Source organism: Erpetoichthys calabaricus, chromosome 1, assembly GCF_900747795.2.
Source record: "Erpetoichthys calabaricus chromosome 1, fErpCal1.3, whole genome shotgun sequence".
NCBI lineage: Eukaryota > Metazoa > Chordata > Cladistia > Polypteriformes > Polypteridae > Erpetoichthys > Erpetoichthys calabaricus.
In genome coordinates, this window is record NC_041394.2 from 260,320,270 (window position 1) to 260,331,688 (window position 11,419).

The window sequence follows — 11,419 nt, forward strand, 5'->3', positions numbered from 1 at the left end:
AACAGCAACAAAATTGATCATTCTGCACAGATTCATTGTGGGCCTGAACCAGAAGAGACATCATCGGGCCTGGAAACGGAAGTGGCGTCATCTGGCCTGAATCAGGCAGAATTTCCCATGTCTGGTCTGCATAGGTAAAAGAGGATGGTTTAATGCACCCTGCCACCCCCTGGCCTGGCATGGAATTACCTTTTTTTGGTCCATTTAACTGACTACCATGCGCATGTTTGTGATAATGTATATTTTTTTATCAAGAGAGGGTAGAATACTATACAGTTAGTCCCAGCAGTTTTGTTATTCCTTAAAGCACAGAATCTTGTCTGAGTTTTTTATTTTAAAGACTATAAACAACTTAATTTTAATTGTGCCAGAAGTATTATTATTTATTTCTTCTCTTGTAAAAACCTTTCTAAAATATGTATTTAATTCATTTGCTGTTTTCTGCTGATGTTTGACAATTCTTATTTGTGAATCTCAAGAGCTTTTTAAAGTACCTGTTAGTGTTCTTTATGGAAATAAAACTGGAAAACTTGGGTGGTTTAGGAGGTGCATTCAAAACTTCCTTTGCAAGTTTTTTAGCTTTTATTCCTGTTTAAATCTCTAGAAGGCTTTAATTATCTAGTTGTAATTTCAGTATTCCTCTGAGTATAAATGCTTTTGTGCTTTTTAGTATGAAGTTTTTAATAATGTCTTTATTCAACCGTTTAGATAATTGCTTTTGTTTCTGGAAAATATTTATTTTGTGAATGAATCATAATGTCCCTGAACTGACAACATCTATTATGTATACTAAAAATGTTTTGATTCCCAATTCTGTAGTTTACAGGTGTTTCCTGATTCCCAAGAAGTCTGATTTTCACACATTAAGTCTTTGTTTTGTTGTGCAACTATGATTGTCTAAAGAGTGTTTCAAATGTAGCTGTGTCCTGATTGCTGCTGCTCAAAAATGTAACCCCATCTGTTTCTGTTACACTGCCTTTATTGTAAGAAAATGCAACATCTATGTTGGTGCTGCTCTGTGTTGGGCTTCACATGTGCTCAGTACCAATGAAACCATTTCATTTTCATCTTCTGCCCTTCTAGCAAGGATTTTAAAATAATGTTAGGGAGTTAAAATCACCCATATACAGTATCAATCAAAATATCAAATATTGGTGGCCTGCATCTAATTTATTTCACTAAAACTGGATGTCTTTCTTAGTAACTGAACCAGCAGTTATTTAGACATCCTGACTTCTTCTGTGTAGATCTTTCAGGCTGTGTTATGTTTGAGAAATAGTTATATGCCTGCTCTTTTGTCTTCATAAGAATCACTTATGAACACTTTGAAATCACTTCAAGTTTTTTTTGCCCTGCACCTCCTGACTTACTGATATGACAAAACCCTCATATATGATATGCCATTCAACTCATCTTGATGTCTAGTTATGCAAGGCCCCCTAATGGGATAAAAGGGGGTCAAAGTTACTCCTTTTCACAAAAATTTAAAAAAATGAGAAAAGTCATATAAGCATGTGGTGTCATTTTATGTTATTTTGAGATTGTTGATAATATGTATGATATTTGATACGTTCAAAGAGCCAATCCCAGGTTATAATAGTCGTTTTAGACTATGTCAAGGTTAGTGATTATAAACATGATGTTATTTTTGATTTTTGACTCTTAGGAATCTAGCCACCTATAAACTCTATCAGAGAATAAGAATGACAAATTTCTGTTACACTTGAGAATATTTAGACTTTAAACATTTAAATTGAAATGCACATTTAAATATTTCAAATATTTAATGCAACTCTTCTTGGTTATTATGTACTTCTACATCATGAAATAAATCAGTTCATTATTTAGGAACACCCCACCTTAGGGCGACTTACACTAATTCACATTTTTCCTACTGTGTCTATCTGTCCTAAAATTCATATGGCACCTGATATTATATTTAACTCCAACAATATCCTAATCTCATTGTAGTGCTATTGCTTCTCTCTTATTTACTGTAGCCTAATTTTTATATTTTATAAAAGCCAGCTAGCTTCATGACTGTTTTTAATAATTAGAAGTTTTTTCTTCCATCCTATCTTTTATTTACTTTCTATTTGCAGTCACAATGAGATTGTCTTACATTTATTGTATTATCCATCTATATGTCTATTTTATGAGTCCACTTTATACAATACATGGTCTCAAGGACATAAAACCAAACATGACAGAAACAGGTATACTGTAAAATAAGAGCCATCTCCAATCCATCACTTACACTGGACTTGTTCAATTTTCTTCTCCTCCTTTTTTAACCCTTTTTCTCTATTGCCTCCTCCCCTTTTCTACCATTTTGGCTTGCCTACTCTGTTGGCGGTTTACTCGAGGTATCACAGTGTAAAAGTCTCATCGTGAAAATCATAAAGATTCAATTAATGCTTCTCTGAAGTCCTAAATCAATTATTCAGTTTCCTGATTCTAATCAAATCTCTTTTGTTGCACAAGCCAAAAATCACCAGTGGTGGCCTGTGTATGAAATGTTATACAATTTCATTTTATTTCTTAATTTTTTGTATTTCACAGACTAAACAGAGCATGTTTATTTAGTACTCTCAATCCAATTATCTTTTTTTTTAGTTTCTCTGGAAATAATAAAGAGTATGTTCATTTTTAAATAAATAAAACATGCAGATGAGTGATAAATTGCAAGACAATAAACTACAATGTAAATTGAAAAACTCAACAAAACCCTTACTTACCTTTGAGCTTAGTTATTGCTGTGCAGAACCTCAACCCCCTTCCAACCTCCAAAGTACCACCAAGCATCCACTTTTCAATTTTCTTAACTTTCATGTGTCTGTCTCATTCTTTTTTTACCCTAACATGTCTTCCTCCCACCAGTAAGCCCTTACATCAGTTCTTCTATCAATTCTAAACTTAAGTCACTCTCAGCTTGAAGTGGCTACAATCCCCTACTAAGATCAGTGACAGGCCCAAAATTATTTTCATTGTTAGGTTACTAGAATACTTGATTAAAGTTTCTTATCTTTAAGTCTCTGCCCCAATCCCGACACAGACAGGCAGAGACACGAGTTCGGCACAGCACACATTTATTTACAAACAAGAAGCGCATCCCCCTTGCTCCCCACAGAAGCACAGTACATAAACACCAAATACCCAGTCTTTCTGCTTCCTTCTTCTTCTTCTCTCTTTGTCATGCATTCTTCCTCTTGGCAAGCTTCGTCCCAACTCTGGCTTTACAAATGGAGTGAGGCAGCTCCTTTTAAGCAAACCCTAGGAGAGTTTCAGGTGGCTCATTAATCAGACCTGGAATCACCCCCAGGCATGATGAAAGCTCCATGTAGGACTCTGAAGCTCCCCCTGGAGGCCCCCCCACAGAATCCAACAGGGCTGTGTCACACTCCAACTCCCAGCGTGCCCTGTGAGAATCCGTGGTGCCACAGCCGCCCAGGAGGGCTGCCCTGTAGTGTCCCGGGGAAGGTAGTACCCTGTCGTTGCTCTCTCCCCTGGTCCTTCCATTCAGCTGCTGTCCAAGCCAGGTAATGACTTTGGCTGGCCGTCACACTCTGCATCCTTTACATCTGTAAAGTCTTGATTCTACTTCTTTTTGTGTACTTTTTCCACAGGCTAGAGTACAGTCATATCCATTCTTACTCAGCACTGCTAATGGCCTGAACGTTTTCTGAACTTTTCCCATGCCTCCATGGCCTTTAACTTTCGCTCTCTCTTTCTACCTACATCCCTAACCACCAAAACATTTCTTAAATTTTGGGATTCAACTGCCAAGGTACTCATTAATTCACCCACTCACTATCATCCTGATGTAACATTACCTATTTTTTAAAGTGCAGTACTAAACCTCTTTGGTACCCCTGGAAATGTATCTTATAGGATACTGCACGTTACATGGTTTATCATCAACTTGTGGCCCCTGTCTTCCCACAGGAGAATACAGCATGGTATTGTGGTAGAGAACCCCACTGACAAGTTTTATGAGGGTCTTTACTCTGTCATGTGCCATGCTGATAGTGCCTCTGTCCTTTACAGCGTCTTGTATATTCTCGCACTTCTTCACAGCATCTTCTACAATTACCATATATACTCGCGTTTAAGTTCTTCCGCGGATAAGTCAGGGCTTGATTTTACCGCATATTTTCCGGTATTTTATAATGTTGCCCGTATAAGTCGAATGTGGAAAACTCACGCTATTGGTCCAAGAGATTATGATATGCTAACGCCCACCTGAGAGAGCAACCGCAGAGCACACTGCCTTTTTTTTCTGTCTATTGTGCCTATGTGACCACACAGTAATACCTGAATTATTCCAAAGTGACATTTGCACTGTTTCGTGTATCTCACACCCTCATACACCTTTATCGTAAGAGTATCCCTTACCTACGATGGAGCGTTTGATCAGAAGAAAATATGAAGCTGGTTTTAAATTAAAAGTCATTGAACAAAATTTGATAAGTCTGAGAATCTGGTGCGAGATTGAAAAAAGCAAGAAGATGTTAAAAAAAATCTAAGTGTCATATTTTTGAACGGGCGTCTGATTTTATGATTGATTTTTTCGGGTTTCAAGACCCGACTTATATGCGAGTATAAACAGTAGATTATTACCTGGCTTACAGTATATAAAACACATGACATCTGTGGGCCCCAGTCAGCATGTGAAAATAACATTCCTGTCCTAATTTCATTTTGTCTTTATCCCTTTATCCCTTATCATGAACTCACACATAATCATCTTGTCACAGCCTATCTCATTTATCCTCCCTTCTTATACTATAGTTTTGGTAAAGGTTTTGGAATTCATATATGCCTCTATCTTTGTGCCAGTGGTATTGCTGTGATTCACCTAATTGAATCTGAAATCTATTCTTTCTTCTAAAAGTCTACTTTCTTTGAAACATTTTAAACATCACTTAAGAAACTTTAACATCCTACAGACATGTTTTTATTTATGGTACAAGACATGGTCTTTCTTCCTCCCACCAGTGAAGCATTTCCACAGCCTTTTAACTGCTTCCACACTCAATGGACCTATGACAATGTTGGTATTTTAAACACCACTTGTCTATTCAAGCCCTTCACTCACCTTCCAACCTTCTATTTGCTCCAAAATATCTAGCCTGGAACCTTCCAGTGATTTATTTCCTGCACCCCTGAATTTTTAGTTCTTCTTAAAAGTTCCCTTTTGAAATTGTGTATTGTCTAGTGGGCAGACGTGTTGTTGCATGTAATGTTTCCTCTCTAGCCTAACTCTTTTCTTTATTCCGAGTTCCAGGTATCCTTGCCAACTGTATGCTTCTACCCAGACTGTTATGCTTGTGCCCATCTCTGATACACTTTCAAGTTAAGCAGCACCGCTACAAGGCATCAGATGTTTCTACCAGTGCATTTCCATGCCTTGCTGTGTGTTCCATGTCACACAGTTCACTAGTATGCCTTATAGAAGATCAGCCCGGCTACAGACAGACACACAGACCCAGAATGTCCAGAACACACAAGTTTATTTGTTTCAATGTCCTGCACACAACACCGTGCTCCAATATACTCAACTCAACTCAACTCAGTCCTTTCTTCTGCCACCTCCACTCTTCACTCGCAACCTCATCCTCCTCCACCCAACTCTGGCCTCTGAATGGAGTGAGGCGGCCTCCTTTATAGTGTACCCGGAAGTGCTCCAGGTGTCTCATGATTAACCTGAGGCAGCACTTCCGGGTGTGGCGGAAGTGCTGCATAAGAACCCCACTTCTCTTCTGGCAGCACTTCTGGGTGTGGCGGAAGTGCTCTATGCCCAGACTCTGGAGATGTCCAGGTGCCCCCTGGTGATGGCCACGGACCCCCAGCGGGTTGAGCTTCTGAGCTCCAAATCCGTGGCCCTGATCCGTGGCCCGCTCCAGCCTAAGATTCCAGCATCGCACCGTTCCACCCACTGTCTCAGCGTCTTCTCCTCCAGCTCCTTTAATCCATTACAGAGAGTGCATATCACCTGAAAAAGCGACTCTGCGGGCTGAAGGCACTCCTTCAGCTTGCGCAGAGCCGCAAGCAAGCACAGTCCATCAGCCGGTGATGGACCTGCCCGCAACACTGTCCTCCAATATACTCAACTCACCTCGGTCCTTTCTTCTGCCACCTCCACTCCTCACTCGCAACCTTGTCCTCCTCCACCCGACTCTGACCTCTGAATGGAGTGAGGCAGCCTCCTTTATAGTACACCTGGAAGTGCTCCAGGTGTCTCATGATTAACCTGAGGCAGCACTTCCGGGTGTGGCGGAAGTGCTGCATAGGAACCCCACTTCTCTTCTGGCAGCACTTCTGGGTGTGGCGGAAGTGCTCTATGCCCAGACTCTGGAGATGTTCAGGTGCCCCCTGGTGATGGCCACGGACCCCCAGCGGGTTGAGCATCTGAGCTCCAAATCCGTGGCCCTGATGTAAACCCAGGGGGCTGCCCTCTCGTGTCCTAGGGGAGGTACTCCTGGTAGTATGCCCATTCCCCCAGTTTTCTCTTATAAAGGGTGTCCCGTCCGGGCAGGATCCCCGGCCGTCCACCACAGCCTCTATGTGCACCATATCTTCCTTAGACCAGCAATGTGGGTTAAATTAGAGACTATAAATAGCAATTTTCAAGCACGACAAAGTTAAAACAGGAACCAAAAGAAGGATCCAATATTTTTATTCAGATAATCAGTGAAAAACATGAAGAAAGTAATTTGAAAAATTCCCCTAATAAAATAAGAATCAAAGCTTGTGTGACTATGATATGTGTGGTGGTCAAGGGAAGAAAGGTCAATAAGCCAAAAGCAGTTTGTGGTGCCAACATGGCCCACCTCGTTTAGTGACTATTCTTTTAAAAAAAAATGACACACAATGGCATGAAAATAACAACGATGCTGCTGCCACATAGCAAAGTGGCCTTGATCACCAGGCTTTTGCCAGGGACGTACATTCTCGTAAGGATGTTCTTGCTCTGAATTGTCTCCTTGGTCAAAGGCGCCTCCATTCGGGCGTCCATTCTTTTGAAGCCCTGGGACCATAAGGTCAGTTGTTCTCACTGGGCGTTTTATCAATGCTGTGGGGAAGAACATAAAAAGGCTGTTAACAGCAGTGCACCCCTCTCGGCCCAGGGTGGTACTACATACCGGGAAGGAGCTTGTATTGTGATCATTAGAGCACATGTGAGACTAACGCGTTCTTTTTAAACTAATTGTGTTTTCAAAGAATGAGGAAGATCTGCCTTAGTAGCAGGTACAGAAGTCTCCACATGATTTACAGCCTCAAAAATGATGACATTCTGGAAACAAACAGAGATAAAATACCATAGAATGACACAAACTGATGAAAACATTCTAAGCCTTGTGCCATTAGTTTATAAACCATACTTTCTCTTCAAAAGGTTTGTTTTTCTTTACCATTCAGCTGTACACAAAATTAATGTCTACTTGCACATTGGATAATATCAATGTCACTGTCAATCATTATTGTATTGTGAACCAAGCATTGTATCTTATTTAATATATCCAATAATCAACAGTGCAGTCGGGCTGAATGCCAATACACATTTTATTTTCTACATTAAGTGACTGATTAATTAGTGACAGCATCAGATAAAGTTATTTAAAGAAAGTAGACAACACCAGTACATCATGTGTGTGGATTTTTCTGAGTGAAATGAATAAGAGTAAAGATGCAAGTGACATTTTGTGCACCCTTTTAACAGATGCTTGTCCTGAGCATAAACCAGAAGATATCAGGAGCAAAAACTCCTTTCATTTTCTTACTAACAAGACTGCCTTGGGTGTGTCCTAAATGATCTGTCACCTAAAAGAAGTCCTATGCTCAGAAATAAACCACCAATGAAAGCTGCCAGCAGATCCTGACACATCTCATGCAGAGTAATAAATTAACTGCAATCACCAGTCAAATAATAAACGGAAACAACAGTGGTGATGAAGGAGGAAAATCAGGACATGTAATTCACTATACTTTCTTATGGACTGATTATTGACTGGCAGCGAATGACCCAACTGGTCATTGACATTTAGCTAAATAACCAAAATACTCAACACAAGAGGAACTGGAAAAACATTGACTGATCTGATGAATTTGGATTCCTGCTGATTTATACTGTTGATTGAAATAGGATATAGCAAAAAGTAAATGAGTCCAAGATTTATTCTGCCAGGTATCAAGAGTGCAAGATAGTGATGGCTGTGTAAAGGTTTGTTTGTAAAGATTTGGTCCCTTGCCATGAGTAGAGCAATGTTTGAATGCAATGGGATACATCTTCCTGATAATAGTGTGCCTATTTCTGCGTCCACCTCATTGGCCCACTATGCCTCATTCCTTAAGGCTAGGGAAGTCTTAGTATTGTTCATTATTTTGAACATTAAAATAAACTCCAGTGAATGCTGTGGTCTTTTCTTTCTGCAGATCTTAGCCCAACCAAACATTTTTTGAATTAGAAAAATATCATCAGCTTATTTATAACAATGTCACATTTTGGATTCAACATGAGCTAGCTTATATTTTGCAATTTCCAAATATGCATATTAAAACTTGATTCCAAAAAGCTTAATAAAGTTTTTAGTTTTTACTCTGTCTCCGGTTTTCATAGACTTCTGAGCAATGTACCAGGATGGAGGGCTTTAAAAACACAAGAGAGTAATCGAACTACTAACACCACAAACCATGGCTTTGTCTTTTCTCAGGACAACCAAACTAGAAGATGAGTGAAGGTTCTGCCCAAACTGGTCATCCATCTATCAGGCCACCTCATTCAACCTGTCCCGATGAAGCCATGACCACAGTACCATTAATGCCAGGGTGAGAGGTATTGCCTATGTCTTTTACTTGAAGGGCTCCAGTTTTGAACTCTGTTAGCCTTAAAGATTCTCCAGATCAGTGGCTTTTAAAATCCTTGAGCCCAAGATCCCCCATATACAGTTGTTCCTTTTAAAACACCCAGTGGAATCCCAAAGGATACTGAGAGGTTTCTTTGGTCACATGGGGGAAAACTACCAGGAGACTCATAAAATCCTTTATTTTAAATAAAAATAAGTGAAACTTTTTAAAAAGATTATATATTTGTGCCTGCAAGTCATATCGATGAAACTTCTTGAAAGATTATAAATTGTGTCTGTGAATTTCTTCAGAGACAACCTGAGGATAAAATTCATATTAAGTTTTTATTTAAATAAGATCTCAGAGGGAAAGGTAGTGGAAAATCCAAGGTACACACTTTAGAGAGTTAACTGCACTTCACATCAGCAACAAAGTCAAAATAATGGCAGTAAAATGAACAATAAATTTTAAATATATGATAGAGCATTTACTGAGACCTAAATCAGATCAGTAGACTAAATAAAGGCCATATTTAGTAGTAGAGGTGCATATGGGCAAAGAGAGATTTGAATCAAAAATGAATGCTGTTGGAGAAGCTAGAATGAGAAGGTGCATTGAATAATATCATCATTTAAAAAACATTTTTCTGTAGAAAATGAATGTACCACAAATAAAAAACATATAAGAAAAGTAGCAGAATATGCTCACTGAAAACTACTAAGAAGATTGTAAGCATGTTTTGGATAAATGGTATGTTTTCAAATAATCTTTGCTTACAGTTCTCTTAGCTTGTTGGAAATTCAAAGCCCTCAGGGGAGCATCACCTGAAAACTGCTGACATTCCATACTGATCACCTAATCTGTCTCAATCAGCAATTGGCATTTCAATGAAGTATATTGATATACCATTTATATGGCTGGCACTAAAATCAGTTCATTTAACTCTTCCTATACTTCATTCAACAAATGACGGACAGTCCTGTTTTATGGCCGTTATCGATATGAAGAGGAGTAATAGTTTAGAATTAAACTTTTCTATAGGTAGGAAGTCCATATGCTTTGCTGTTTGCCACATTTTAGAGTATTTTGTTAAGCTTATTTATAGAGCTCTGTTTAACTGAATGAGTTTGCAAAAGAGAGATGTAAGCAGGAAATGAATTTCCCATAGATCTTTGTTTTCTCAGCTGCATCAACAAATGGCACGACAAAAACATTTAGTGTAGATGGCTGAATGTTTATGCTGTCAGACTGACGTACAGTCATCCTAAAGTCACTTACTAAAATATTTCAAATTTATGATAGCATTTTAATGGATTAGCATCCTATATTTGGATGTATTTGGCCTTGAACCCATAGTTAATGTCCTGTAATGGAAAAAGTAGGCTTTAAAATTAGTTTTCAGTTCAATAGAAGGTAGGAATTCATTCATTAGAGAGGTAGAGAAATGTGGATATGTTTAGAATCTTATTTCAATTTTCTGTATAAATTGTAATTGAACAACACAAAACGAGATATATTTAGAGATTAAATCTGGTTGTTTATAGTCTACAATCCTTGTTTTAACAGAATCAAGTCAATGTGTGGAAATCTTTTGAAGCAAGCTTTCAAGTCAAATATATATACAATATACTGTAAAAACTGTATATTATGGTTGTGCGAGGTATGACATGAAATCCAAAATACATTTTTTGGGCACCAGACAGGTCACCTCTTTTACTTAACAAATTAAAGTCCAACAAAAACAATGTACGATGGCACATACCAGCAAAGTAAAGGGCCAAATGCCTTCTCAATTCTGTATTAGACCTCGAGTAGAGCTCTGTCTATATTGAGTGCTTGTCCAAAATGAGATGCCACAAATATGCAGTCTTCCGACCAGAAGGGGTAGACTCAGTTGCATCTTCTCTGAGTTGTAGGAACAAAAAGAGAAGGTACCATTAGCGACAGAGCCCCCTCTTTTCCTGGGGTGGCATTGCTTGGTAAGAATGAGTCAGGAAGGTATGCTTGTGTGACTATATATATATATATATATATATATATATATATATATATATATATATATATATATATATATATATATATATATATATATATATATATATATATATATATATACATATATATACATATATATATATACATATCGCCTGCAGGTCCTTCGGTGGAACAGCAGGTACAGGTGGCAGATCCTCTGGGTCCGGAGGAAGCGGAATGTGATGAGCCCCAAGAAACACATCATCTTGAGGATCCATCTGTGCAACCACTTCTGGTACCACTTGTCACACTTGGGTCACAAAGTTGCACAGGTTCATTCAGGGTTTTCAAGAAATGGAATCTTTATTTGAGTACAGCATAATAAAGCATAAAGAAAAAAGCAGAGGATGACTGGGGGAAGACAGACAAGGTAGTGAGACATTAGGACAGCTGTAGTGTGATCTTTTAAATGTTTGAAACCATGTGCGACATGCAGAACACGTGGCATGGCAGCAAGTAGCAGGCTAGCAGCTGATCCACAAAGAGGAGATGAAAAGCTGTGTTTGTTCCGCATTGTATCATTGTTTAGGAGGGGGTT

At 38.7% G+C, this 11,419-nt stretch overlaps 1 protein-coding gene across 1 annotated transcript in view; it reads left to right on the plus strand.

Moving 5' to 3' along the window:
- The window catches only part of cav2 (caveolin 2), a 516,729-nt gene that overhangs the window by 86,740 nt on the left and 418,570 nt on the right, over positions 1–11,419 (plus strand). The window lies entirely within an intron of this gene.